General features: G+C 42.5%; 2 long non-coding RNA genes across 3 annotated transcripts in view; both read left to right on the top strand.

Annotated features, from left to right (window-relative positions):
* The first annotated feature begins 670 nt into the window (after positions 1–670).
* On the top strand, positions 671–3545 carry LOC118408669. The gene is made up of 3 exons (XR_004830338.1): positions 671–804; positions 3139–3260; positions 3452–3545. It is a non-coding gene; the product is annotated as an uncharacterized LOC118408669 (long non-coding RNA).
* A 7396-nt stretch (positions 3546–10941) lies between these two features.
* The window catches only part of LOC118408668, a 13447-nt gene continuing 10037 nt past the window's right edge, over positions 10942–14351 (top strand). The window contains exons 1-2 of one of the 2 annotated variants that reach the window (XR_004830337.1): positions 10942–11251; positions 11473–12383. This is a non-coding gene — a long non-coding RNA (uncharacterized LOC118408668). Of the gene's footprint in view, positions 11252–11472; positions 13397–14351 lie in introns of those variants that run through there. The other variant, XR_004830336.1, reaches the window with a different exon arrangement.

Below are 14351 nucleotides of genomic sequence, written 5' to 3'. Positions count from 1 at the left end.
ACCGATCAGCGGAGCCTGGTAGAGGATAGCAGTAGTCATTTTGCTCAGGAAGGAGTAAGCAGAGATTTGTAACGGCCTTGTAGTGAGTCATGAGAAGGTTGGAAACTAGCTGCGAATATTTAAGTAAGCAGTGGTTAATCAAGTGAATTTGACTACTGAACATCAACCGAACACCAGCAAACCGCGTGGAGCATGTTAAAAACATTCGGCTGTGCACGACAGGTTTGGGCTTCGTTACTAGTGATACCTTCCCTTGGAATGAGCAGGTAAAAATCCCGGCCATCATGATACTAGTATCCTGCGACCCAACCTTTGCTTGGATAATATGACAGTACATCCCCATATTGCCCCCTGAGCTGGACTTGTCAGTTACCTAGTTTTAGCTTTAAAAAACATTCGGAGCCCGAAACACACACCCGCGCAGCACCAGGGAAGTTAGCCTGGATACCATAGGGCCCCAACCTGAAAAATATCTTTGACATCTTTCGCCCTGCACGATAGATACTTGAGATCGGGCTGGGGTTTGGAAAGCAGGTTACCAGGGAAGCCTGGCTAGTCCACGACAGGCCAGCCTGCTGGGCCTTGGCTTTTCCGTAAACCCAGGCAGGGCCAAGTACTGAGGTGTGAATTAACCGTTTTCCGCGACCCGCCACTGGGGCGGCGCGCGGGAGATTATTATCACAAAGGAGCATGTCTTCACAAGACGCGGCCACACTGTGAGACGCGGCATGCAGTTTGGGCGCTGATGTCCACTCAAGCTGCATTTTAGCTCCGCGGCACACAGTACTCATCTGCTGGTTACAGGTAGGTGATGTTTTTCTTCCCGAAATCTCAGCTACACGGCTCCAGGACGACTTGGACATAGAAATAGAACTTTAAACTGTGGGGCGATGTGCAAGCATGTATACGTCATACTACGGTAAAAGTTGACAGCCATTTGGCAGCCGCATGATCGTTTTGGTGGTACTTGAACCCCACTGTTACATGTGTATGGTGGCCATAACATGATTATTAGGTACTGGAATTGTTTCCAGCAAGTTTGAGATTTCATTCTGGATGATTTCATCTTGGACATGATTTTGATACTCACAAGATTAGCGTATGATATAACGTTAACGCCGCAGTCTACTTGATTAGACCTTGATATCAGTCAAATCGGTTAATAGGCTTTTCGTCCAATAGTCCATTCGTCCTATAGTTCTTTCCTCCTGACGGCATGGACATTTCGTCCACGGATGCTGCTGGTCTAAGCAACAAGTTATTGACAAGTCACAAAACGGACGAGTGGGTGCGGGGCCCGCCATCTTGGCTGCATGCTTGTTCGCACCTAGCACCTTTTACTGTTTTTGCCTGATCTGTGTAAATAACACACTTATAGGAACTTCAGCAAGAAAAGCGTATGCAGGTTAGGTTGAATCAACCTGGCGTTACCGTTACATACAAATGTAAAAAATAGGCTCTTCAAAACTTCTGAAAGTTTCATAATTATTCAGTTTAAATAATTGAAGATGTCATCGGAATAGGTTAACGTTACTCTCATCTCAGTGTAAACACGCGCCAAACCTTCACCTTCTGTCCGTGTATCGTGCTCTGTTCCCTAGCCTGCTGTATTTCTCTGGCCGGGTTACTCCTAGATTTCGTATCTATTCGTTTCATTTCTACGGTTTTCCCAGCGACCAAAATATGGAGCATGGTAGAGACTGAGTCCAGCTGCTCGGCTCTGGCATGGCTGACAAGATACTAATCTGAGATCTGCCGGTCATGTGGAGAAAATTCTATAAAAACAGGCTGTGGGTTGGGATCACTGATTTGTAAGTTTGACTGTTGTTGTTTAGGGATATTTTTTTTCCAAGAAACAGTGCCCAGGAAACAAGTCACGGGAGACCATGCATCTGATATAACGTTACCTTTCAACTAGAAAGACCACCCACAGTGTACAGATTATGTTTGTTAAAAAAGGATTTTTTAAACCTCCTTAGTTTGAGAATCTTCAACCGAATATGTAGAATCTAAGATTTGAAGTTTATCTGAACAAGTTATGGCCACTTCTAAGTGATAGTAGTATTCACAAGAAATGAAAAGTCACAACTCTGTCAGATCAGCTAAAAGTTCACCTGAGGAGGTGATAGTTGCATGCATTGATTTTGAAGATCAAGACAGTTTTAAATCAAATTTGTAAATTTGAGTGAGTTATAACTTATAATTCATATATGATTCTCCTGTTGCTACAGTTCTATATGCACTCCCTTACCAAGGAGTATCTGCCTACTAATTATCCATTACCAGGGTAGACCTTGTGAAGTGGTGAATTTTCCCCATAACCATGAACTTTGATAAAGCAGATAGATATAAACAGGTAGCCTAGTCTTGTCTCATCTACCAGTAGCAACACAAAAAAAGGAGATAACAGGTTCAATGTTTTGGCTAATCTCCAAGCAGATCCTATGGTGGCATGATAAGGTAGTAGTGTACCTGGCATATAAAGCTGGAGAAGGAGTTTAGCCAACCAAGAGTGTTTAGTAAACAGGTAAAACGTGGGTATTTGCTTTCCCCCCTCTTGATAAGTACTTTCCCATCAAACCTGTCCAAGCATTATCTACTGTAACTGCAGAAATGTTCGTGATTGCTTTATGTTCGCGGTTTCACGGCCACTTCACCGCGAACGTAAAACTCCCGCAAACATGTTTTCCTTGACAGTAAGACTACAGTGCATGGTGCTATCGCGAAATTAAAACCACTGTAACAGTCCCTTTTTACTGCTACTGTGAAATTAAATCCCGCAAACTTAAATGTATTTACGGTTCTCTCTCTATATCAAGTATATATGGTTCTCTATAGTACTATATGCACTCCCTTATCTGCCTACAAATTATCTAGGGAGAATTTTATTACTAGGGTAGGCCTTGTTGAGTGGTGATTCAGCAGATAGATTTAAATGATTTTTAAATGATTTTTAACAATAATGAGGAATAATGGGGAGAAGACGATGAGATAACAGGTTCAATTTTATATGACCCAAGTTTTTGCATGGTAGAAATGTAAAGCTACTAAAGGCACATATTACATTGAGACTGAAATAGACATTAACAATAAGTTGACCATGACAAATTGATGAATGCTATGTGTATAAATTCACAGTTGCTGCAATGCATACAAGTGGTTGGTGAGTTACTCCTGGCCTGGCTGGAGTTTTAAGAAGCTGTCAAAGTTGGAGGGAAATTAACCGTCCATTATGGCTCCTGTCCATAGCCTTCATGAAGGTAAGAAACTACGTCGCATTTCTCAGGAATGATAAGATAACAAAGTAACAAGTAAGAGTTTTTTTTTCAACTTATATTATGTCGCATAATGCTGGATTAGAAGTTTGGGTTTTCTGTCTGTGTTAAAGGCAGATGGCCAGATACCATCTTGAGAAGTAGGTTAGTTACCTTTATTTTCATTTTTATTGCAGATGGAATAACAGCCACTGCAGCAGAACTGACTACCAAAAGAAACAGCTGTGAGCGATAAAGCGGCTCTGCAAACCTGACAAAAGGCCAAGGAACAAGCTGTAAAAGGGCAGTTTCTCCTATTGTACACTTTCCTGTGTGAGTGTGAGTGTGTGAGTGTGTGTGTGTGTGTGTGTGTGTGTGTGTACACGCTTAAAGCGTTCAGGCGCAGTGTGTCTGTGTGTTGTGCATATGCAGTTTCATGCATAGTTGTGTGTGTAATTAACAGACACAGGTTTGATGGTAGTCATGTAGTAAGTTTTACTGAATTTTACAATTCTCTCCCCAAACATAGGTGAGATTTCAGCCATGCAGTAAGTTTTACTGAATTTTACAATTCTCTCCCCAAACATAGGTGAGATTTCAGGCATGCAGTAAGTTTTACTGATTCGTACATTGTCCAACTCACATTGTCCCCCCAACGACCTGGAGGTCAAGGGACTAGGTAGGACGATAGCTACATTTCTCTTCACAAACTTAGGTGAGATTGTAGCCATGCAGTAAGTTTTACTGAATCATACTTTTCTCTCCACAAACATAGGTTGATTGAAATTGCAGACATGCAGTACTCTTACTAATTGTGAATCCATAGCAACAGGTGTTATTATAGCCACACAGGCCAGGTTACTGATTCTGTTCAGTGTTCTAGCCAGGATTTTTGCACAGCGTCGGGCAGGGGTCCGGGGCCGCCAAAGGGGACCCAGGGGGCAAAGCCCCCTCGGTAGCTCTTGCATTTTAGGCTATTGAGAAGGCTTATTTTATCAGTTTTTAGGGACATATCTACGATAATCGTAGCAGTCACTTAACTTTTCATCAGCAGTTTGACGTAACAACATTTCAGGTCAAAGCTTCAAAGCCAACTAAAAACTCATAAACAACAAACTTAACTCAGCTTAACAGTACTTATAATATTGTCCAGGGTGCCATCTGAAGTTGAAGCGCTTATTCATAGCGCTAGTATCTTCATCAAGGCACACTTGCTACTCTTTTAACCTTTTTTTTTGGCGCGATTTGGCACACGCAAAAGTTAGATCAGGAAATTTGGGAACGCATCCCGTTCTTGCTCTAGAAATGTGTCAGAAAGAATTGATTCTATTTTCCGCGCTTAATAAAGAATGATGCAACTACTAGTAACAGCCCCTGTGTCGATCATCCCAGCTTTCCAAATAAGGAGATTCGCGGGAAATCTTATACATATTGGCTGTTCTAGGGAGGGATCCCACCCGGCTAATCAAGGACCTCTCACTACTCTGTTTATATTTCCGCGGGAACACAAGGACGGTCCCGGGTGCAGCGGTGGGAGGGGCTGCGAGACAGCAGTACGGCGAACTGGTGCTATAAAACACCTCCCTTCGAGCTTAAAACTTTCTGAAACAGCGAGGGCGCGTGCTTGGCGTGTGCTTATGTATTTTTACTACGATGTTTTATTTTTTTATTTTTTCCCTTATTTTTTTGCAGCGAAGCGGGCTTTTTACAGCGTTGTTTTCCCAGTTCACAGCGTATCGGCCCACTATGCCGAAAAGGCCTGGCCTCATGTGTTTGTCCAAGGATCCTTGGTTTGTCATCATATAAGTGTAAATGCATATGCATAGGTAATGAGTTAAAAATCTGTGTTTGTTCTGTAAGGAGGTATGTTGTCTTGAGTACATATGAGTGTCCTCACCTGTCCATAGAATGTTAGAATCACGGTATTGTCCAGTCAGTGTAGGTTGTCCCATGTACATGACATATTGGTTAGGTTTGGATTAAAGACCAATTATCTGTCAGATTTTCGGGCAAAACGAATAACAACGTTTGAATTTTTGCATCATGAACAGGCCCACGCAGGGATTGGACTTCAATAGGAGAATGCTATGTAATCCCATGAGGGAATTTCAGTCTCTACTTGTGAACTCTTAGCTTGTATGCCTGTTTACGACCAATGCAAATCAGGTGAAAGAATGTGCTGATTGAAAGGCACTTGACACCACCCTCATTTGCACCTCACTGTCGCATAACTGCTGCTAAAAGCCTTTTAGTAAAATCAAGGACGTTGGTAAAATATATCTCCTCTTTATAAAACCTCCTTGATGATACATGTATCAAGTATTATTTTATATGTTTGTTACAGACCTGGAGCAAAGATAAGTCCAATGGCAATTGACAAGGACTAGGGGGGGGGGGGGATAAAATTAAAACCTCCTTGAAAGCACCGAAGAGTATCACAACAAACTAATAAACTAACATGTTTGAGATGCCAGCTGCAGTTAATGAGTTTTGTCTTGGAGATGCCAGTTGTCTGAGTAAGAGGCTTGACGCAGACATAAAGCAACTGCGGCAGCAGTGATCAGGGAGCAGAGTCAGATCCAGTTCATATGTGAGCAGTGTGGACGACACTGCAGGTTCAGAATTGGATCCTGGGCCACTTGTTGATAAACAACAGATATTGGATCCACATAGAAGTCTTAATTAACCACGATGTACAACTTAAGAATACAATCTTAGATATCAGATACGTCAGGGACTCCAGCAGCAGTATAATCAAACCATGGATAGTGAGTGATTGAGAGTTTATTCTAAATTCAGATTCCATCATTAAAAGCACATTGGCCAGTCAAGTTACTGAAGGAAAGGAAAGCCTTTTTAAGACTTCAATTCAGTTAGGCTAGTTATATTTGTCTTGTAGGCAGGTACTTTTTTATGATTCTAGTTCCATGTATGTTTGTGTTACTGATACCAGGCATATACATGTACCAGGCTGTCATTTGAAGGTATCGACATAAGGATTGGCCAACCAACAAGTGCAGTGTTTATTGTTCCATGTAACATTAACACATGAATTAGGAAGTGCATATTCTGCAAAATCTAAAATGTTTACATTCCTTTACCTTCATTTTCATTTATTTGCAGTACCATTTGAGTGTTTGTGTGTGTGTGTGTTTGCATGTCTGCCTGCAGGACTCAGCCTGTGTGTCCATGTGTGTGTAATAAACAGACACAAATTTGATCAAAGTCGGTATTATTCTTAAGTATTATTCTTTTTGACTTTTCTCTCAACAGATACAGATACATGCATTATATGTTACTGATCTGACTTTTCTCTCCAAAGACATAGGTCAGAGATTGTAGCCATGCAGTACTTTTATTGATTTTGACTTTTCTCTCCAAAGACATAGGTGAGATTGTAGCCATGCATTAATTTATTGATTCTTTTCTCTCATAAACATAGGAAAGATTGTAGTAATAATTATGTACACTCTCACTCCGAGTACCTTGGCCGCACCTGGGGCAATTACTGTCATATTGAGATCACCAGGGTGGCGCAGAATGGCAGCTCGCTCCAGACACATGCAACAGTCATATTGAGGTCACCTGAGTGGCGCCGAATGGCAGCTCGCTCCAGACACTTGCGACAGTCGTAGTGAGGTCACCTTAGTGGCGCCGAATGAATGGCAGCTCGCTCCATACCCTTGCGATTTACCCTCGACTATTGTAAGCTCCTGGCAATTCAGCCCCTGGCTGCAAAGAATGGGTAGTCGGCCCACCCAATAACAACAACAATAACAAACAAGGAGACCTGAGTGGGCTTGGAAGACAACTTTAATTCTTCAAAATATGAGCAACCACGAGGTGGGTGGGTGGGCAATAAAAATGGAACTCTAGAATCTACGCCTCTCAGCCGTGTTAGACTGAAGCTAGACTGAGTCATGTGAGGGCGGAGGTCACGGTGCAGCTAATTACTAGATTTGCACAAGCCCAAATCTGACACAATTATCTGCACTCTCACTCCGAGTAACGGCAAGGAGACCTGAGTGCAGTGGGCTTGGAAGAGAACTTTAATTCTTCGAAATATGAGTAACCACCAAGACCAAGCCCGAAGGGAGTTTGCTGTGCCGGGGGAGAGGGCTATAATCGTGCCAAGGAGATAAGCCAAGCTAACCATGGTTAGCAAGATAGTCGTGAGCCAGCGGTCACTACGGAGGATGATACTCAGGCTAAAGCCAAGCAATTGGGCGATTGCTGAACAATGCAGTAACATGATTTAAAATTGCAGTCTGTGGAGTACTCACAGTTCTGACGTCGTAGAGCTGGCTACAGCATTTCTAAGGCATGTAATCAATTCTTTCTAAACAGGAATAATAATAACACTGGCTTAGCTTGAAATCACGAGTGAAATACGACCAGAAGTGTGACCTAATCTATGCATATACCTAACAAGTCAGCGTGCCCGACTCTAGTGGTCATATATACAAAACCTGACATGTGCCGACAAGCCGAACATAAGATTATGCTACTATGGTTTGAGGCGGTGAAACTAGAATTGCCGTGAACCTAAGTTAACAAGGAATGCATATATAATAACACGACAGATTTCTATGGCTTGCGTACAGTATAAGAAGATGCACTCTCCCACAACTGGAGAGTTGCTTATCGTAACTTGACTATAACAGTACTACAAGGCATTATGTACATGTATATATATGGGTATCTGATAATGGCTATCACAAGTCTACGTGGAGTGGAGTGTGGAGACATCTCAGTGTCTGGACAGCTAATACACCAGTCTTTATTTTGGCATCGCGCAGCTGCGAGAACTCATATCTCTGATCAGAGGTGCAGTCAAGGTAAGCCTGGAAACTGTCTGAGACCAATCTGCGAGCAGCTTCAGCATGATGCAAAAAAACATGATTTGAACTGGGTGCTGCTAAGTACTCACAAGGTCTGAAGTCATAGAGCTGGCTAGGTCATTTTTAGTGCAGTTGTTTGTTTTTAACGTAACAGTAGTAACACTGGCTTAACTTGACATCATGGAGCCGAGGCTGACCAGAGTTGTGGCCAAACTACCCATATACCTAACAGATTGGCGTGCCCTGCTCTAGTGATTTATACATGTATATCTAAACATGACGACGTGCTTAGGATCAACTACAGCGAAACATATACTGCTACAGTCTGAGGCGGTAATACACTAGAATCACCCTGACATATAGTTAAACTGAAACACAGGAACGTGTATGTAATGGCACAATGTATGCATTTGTCTTCCGTATGAGTGAATGATATACACTCTTCCACACCTGAAAGCATGAGTGCTGTGAACATAATATACATGGGATGTTCTTGTCTCAATTTGAATAGGCCAAAACAAATCAAAATAACAGGAACTCTCTCCACTGGGTTCGGAAGTTGCTGTAAGTGCCTGCTGCAAAAGCTGACTTCTTGGTCTGGCCCAGCAGCTGTGATGGCAACTGTTGACTGGAAGGAACTTTGTCGTGACAGCCCTCCAAAAGGGCTTGTCAGGTGACGACATGTACTTTACTCGGGACAGGTATGCGCTCACCTTGGCAGGCGTACACGCCAGACTCTATGACTTTATCATGCCAGCGCTGATAATCCGATAAGTCATGCTGAAGGCTAGTTGTCATTTCCCGCCGGTTACGTGCGCTTCTTTTGTGGAACTCAAAACATCACTGCTTCCATGGAAGCTCGGAAACTAATGTCCGGTATGTAAGAAACATGACCGCCTTCTATGGAAAGAAGTAGTTCCACACTCGTTTTTCATGCAAAGCCCGCAAACTACCATCAATACCAAATTTAAACATACCGTCCATATTGTGTGACACCGCGCTTGCTTCTGTTGCAGAAGTTGAGTCCATCTTGTCACCACTGTAATTGACGCGAGGATCAAAAGCATGTATACTCGTACCGTCCTGAGTGTGCAATGTTGCACCACCTTCCGTTGAAGGAAATACATAAACATCAATACCATGAGTTTTATGCGAAACCTGAAAACTACTAGTAACAGCCGAATCGTGCGTGGGCACAGAACCTCTCATGAGGTGAACATAGTTTGTTGCGCGTCTTACGGAACTGGTGGTGCTACATGGTACCGATCCGCGTGCTTGCTTTGCGGGAGTTTGTCAGTCCGTAATCCCGGTGGCTTGCTTGGAGTCTGTCTTCTTCCGTTCGCATCCCGTCTCGGAATGCCTGTATTTTTTGCTCAGTTTGTTCCAGCAGAAGTTGCAGACGTGCTCAAATCTGCAAAACGTGATGACGTATTTATTTTCGTTGAAAGCCCAGCAAAGCCGGGATGACTTTGGTTTCTCAACGGGTCCCTGACTGTACGTTGCGCTTGAAGCCTTGAGATGTGTTGGGTCCAAGTCAAAGTAGATCACCTTCAAATTGGTCCAGTCTGCGGACCAGGACCCCGGTTTGCGCAGAGCCCTCTGTAACGCTGCTGTGTGGAAACTCCTCACGATTGACCATTTGTATCTGTGCAACTTTGTACAGGCACATTGGAGGATGGCCAGCCTTCCTGCCAATTCCGAGTGCGGCATGATGGTGCTGGAGCTATTTAGCAAACCCATGCTCCCGGTTAAGAACTCAGTAATTTATTGAATCTGACTTTTCTGTCAGAAATATAGTTGAGATTGTAGCCATGCAGTAATTTATTGATTCTGACTTTTCTCTCCACAGACAATGGTGAGATTGCAGCCATGCAGGAAGTGAAAATTTAGGTTTTCTCTCATTAGTTTGTCATCACATCATTGTAAATGTGTATGCATAAGTAGAAATGTAACAAGTCAAGAAGCACATTAGGTGTGTGTGTGTGTGTGTGTGAATGTGTGAATGTGTGTGTGTGGCTATGTGTGTGTTTGTCCAGTCTGGAAGTATGTTCTCTTGAGTACGTTTCAGTCTCACCAGTCCCTATGAAGTTAAAAGCACAGTGTTTGTCCAGTCAGGAAGTATGTTGTCTTGTGTACGTTTCAGTCTCACCAGTCCCTATGAAGTTAAAAGCACAGTGTTTGTCCAGTCAGGAGGAATGTTGTCTTGTGTATGTTTCAGTCTCACCAGTCCCAATGAAGTTAAAAGCACAGTGTTTGTCCAGTCAGGAGGAATGTTGTCCTGTGTACGTTACAGTCTCACCAGTCCCTATGAAGTTAAAAGCACAGTGTTTGTCCAGTCAGGAGGAATGTTGTCTTGTGTACGTTTCAGTCTCACCAGTCCATATGAAGTTAAAAGCACAGTGTTTGTCCAGTCAGGAGGAATGTTGTCTTGTGTACGTTTCAGTCTCACCAGTCCCAATGAAGTTAAAAGCACAGTGTTTGTCCAGTCAGGAGGAATGTTGTCTTGTGTACGTTTCAGTCTCACCAGTCCATATGAAGTTAAAAGCACAGTGTTTGTCCAGTCAGGAGGAATGTTGTCTTGTGTACGTTTCAGTCTCACCAGTCCCTATGAAGTTAAAAGCACAGTGTTTGTCCAGTCAGGAGGAATGTTGTCTTGTGTACGTTTCAGTCTCACCAGTCCCTATGAAGTTAAAAGCACAGTGTTTGTCCAGTCAGAAAGCATGTTGTCTTGTGTACGTTACAGTCTCACCAGTCCCTATGAAGTTAAAAGCACAGTGTTTGTCCAGTCAGGAAGTATGTTGTCTTGTGTATGTTTCAGTCTCACCACTCCATATAAAGTTAAAGCACAGTGTTTGTCCAGTCAGGAAGTATGTTGTCTTGTGTATGTTTCAGTCTCACCACTCCATATAAAGTTAAAGCACAGTGTTTGTCCAGTCAGGAGTTTTGATGTATAATGTGTATCTGCCAGTCTTTACAACACTGCAAAGTTATGTGTTTTGATTTTCTTACCTTTACTTTGATCTATCATTGCAGCTGTACCAGCCACTGCAGGAGAAGTGACTACATGTACCAGCAACTACCAACAGAAACCAACAGAAACCAACATACACGTAGGAAGTTCTCCAGTGCAGCTCTGCATCCTCACACAAGGCCGAGGTAACCTTATCACTTGTCCAAAGTTGTAAGTTCGCATATAATGAGCTTGTGCCTATGTGCATGCCTTTACGTGAATGTGTGTGTATGTGTAATTTCAGGCATAAATGTGTGTGTATGTGTTTATGTATGTATTTGTATGTGTATGTGCGCATGTATGATAAAAAACACAGGTGCGGTAGTATGAATAGGTGTAATGTATGTCTGTACTTTCTCATCAACAGGAGGCAATTTGTATAGAGATGAAGATTTGAACCTGAATGGGAGCACCTTCAGCAGTCGGAGAGGGGAGAGAACATGACGATTTGAGGCCATCAGCAGATAAACAATGTATCTTGTACCAATCCAACCTAAACTATTGTGTAATTGAGATGATGCCTACTGTACTTAGTGACACTATTAGCATGGCACTAAATGAAGCTTCAAGTCTTAAGACTGGAAAAAAAATTATAACCAGTTCTGCTTTTCTCATAAGGAAGACATTGTCATATATCTTGGCCAATGTATGTATGAAATAGCACATTCACTGTATCTGATCTGATGTCGTAGTGACATAGATATCTATTTATCTTGTCAGGGCCATCTTTGCAGTCGGCAATTAATCATCACCGAGAAAAGGGTTTTATGAGGATTGTGTAATGTAGTAAAAATGTTCTTATACTTCAGCACCAATTCTGCCCTTTATATAAGTAGTACTTGCATGATGTTTCTACTTTATGTAGATGAATGTATTATGGATTGTATTTATGAAAGACTGGGCACAAAATACTTTAATGCAAACTTGCACTGGTGCAGGCAGCCACAGACATTATTATCTGCACAAATATACCTGCATCTCGTAGTAATAAAATCTGTCAAGAAGCCACTGCCATTAATTTCAACAGTCAATGCAGCTGGTAAAAATCTGCAATGCACCTACAGGATAGTACATTGATATAAAAACCTAGCAAGGGCAAACAATGTGTCCCTGGATCTTTTTCTGAAACAGTTGAGCACCAACTGCTACAATGCCCCCTGTAAAAACTAATGTCCACTGTTGAATGCCTCATACAGCAATGTTTTACCATTTCTTTACTACTCCAGTAGGTGGGTACCGGTACAGAAGTTCAGATCCTGTTCAGGTCCAGAGGATCAGGTCCAGGTCTGGACCTGATTCAGTGAATACTCAAAACAGTCCATTTGTCTGTAAAGAAATCTGTTTTGCGGTGTATTCGACTCCCCCTGGCGTCTTAAAATCCTACAATGCTAACTGCCTCTGTATGATTGACTGTAAAACCTGGTAGAAATGACTATGTACTCCACTGTACTTCGCTTGTATTTTCTTCGACCGGTCAGTCCCAAAAGGTGTGAATGCCTGATCATATGATCTGTTCAGTTTCCAATAGGTCCAACACCTGGTCCACCGAATTTTTTTAGGGTCCGTTTTTTCCGGACGGGTCCAATAAGAAAAGCCAGTTTTGTACCAGTACACTGTATCAGTACCCACTCCTACGCTCCAGGGTTTATGTGACCTTGTCATCAAAAGGCAACTTTCCAATGCACTTCAAGAGTAAGACATCTACTAAACGATGACTTCCAGCCGTGCATCTGTTTAGTTGTAAACTCTTATCTTATCATGCACACATTCCAGCTGCAATTGTTTTCAAGAGTATCAACTATTTTATCTTACTTGATATTTGTTTTTTTATTGTATGTGTATGTGGTTACGATATAAGTCTGCTGCCTAGTGTCCACATTGTATCATTATTGTCGCAGTTTGAATTAAGTCAAAGTAAAACACAAAACATGGACCAGTGCAGGTTAGGTGCAGGTGGGCATCAGAAATTCAGAATTACCTGCACATCTGCAATGTTACCTGCACTACGCGGCATATGCAGGTGGTATTTCGAGCCATGAAAAAGCTAATGTTTCTGGTTGAACTTTAGCACCTCTTTTGCACTATATTTGTTTAATGTGGTTTTTAAATAAAGTCAAGGTACTAGTTATTAATTTTTTTTGTTTAACAAATTTGTCAGTTAATAAATTTGTACATTCCTCGTTAAGTTACACATGTAAATAGCTTTATAGCAAGGTTGATATCGTCTGTTATAACGTGTTTTCTGACAAAGGTGTTTCCAATTGATTTATTAAATAGAGTAGTTTTGATTATATGAGTCTCTTGCGTCATTTCCTGAATCTGTATCTTTCAACCTCTGGTTGTTAGCAGGTAAATTTGTGAAATACACACCCGCAGGGATAGGCTAGCGATGAGCTGATATTCATACCCACCCGTATATATATATATTCTTTTAACATTATTTGGTTAAATTACTAATATAATGTCTGTTTACAAACGTCAGGTCAGGTGGTAAGACGCGTTTCAGTTTAACATTGATATGAATCTCTTGCTCAATTTTCTGGATGTGTATTTCTATGCTTGAGTAATCCTGTGATTGTTAGCAGGTGCTTTGTAGAAATAATACACAACAGGCAAAGGCTAGAGGAGAAGCCTATTTTGATACCCACCCGTAATTTCTTCATTCATATTCTTCTAAAATTGTTTGGTAAAATAACAGTATAAAGTCCGTTTACGTACGTCAGGTCAGGTTGTGCAGTCGCGTATCAGTTTTACATCGCATGCACTCTGGGGGCCAGAACCGCTGTCAATACACACCAATATTGACAGGTAGGTGTGAAGGTCCCATGTGGAGTTAATCCGTTAATCCCCGAGATAAGGACTTAATCCTCGACACAGTGAAAGGCCCGACGCGATGCAGCGCCCGATGCGATGCAGCGACCGATGCGATGCAGTGACCGATGCGATGCAGTGACCGATGCGATGCCCGATGCAATGCCCGACGCGATGCAATGCCCGACGCAGTTGTGTCGGCCCCCGACGCGAGACGCGTTGCATCGGAGCTGTATTTGACCGCCGACGCCCGGTATTGGCGTCGGGCTAAAAAGTCAATGCTTTGGGTCGTAAACTACTCCTTAGCCGCCCGACGCAGTTGTGTCGGCCCCCGACGCGAGACGCGTTGCATCGGAGCTGTATTTGACCGCCGACGCCCGGTATTGGCGTCGGGCTAAAAAGTCAATGCTTTGGGTCGTAAACTACTCCTTAGCC

Source organism: Branchiostoma floridae, unplaced genomic scaffold (assembly GCF_000003815.2).
Source record: "Branchiostoma floridae strain S238N-H82 unplaced genomic scaffold, Bfl_VNyyK Sc7u5tJ_321, whole genome shotgun sequence".
Taxonomy (NCBI): Eukaryota; Metazoa; Chordata; class Leptocardii; order Amphioxiformes; family Branchiostomatidae; genus Branchiostoma; species Branchiostoma floridae.
The sequence above is the reverse complement of the archived record's forward strand: the minus strand, read 5'-3'. Positions and strand labels throughout refer to the sequence as shown.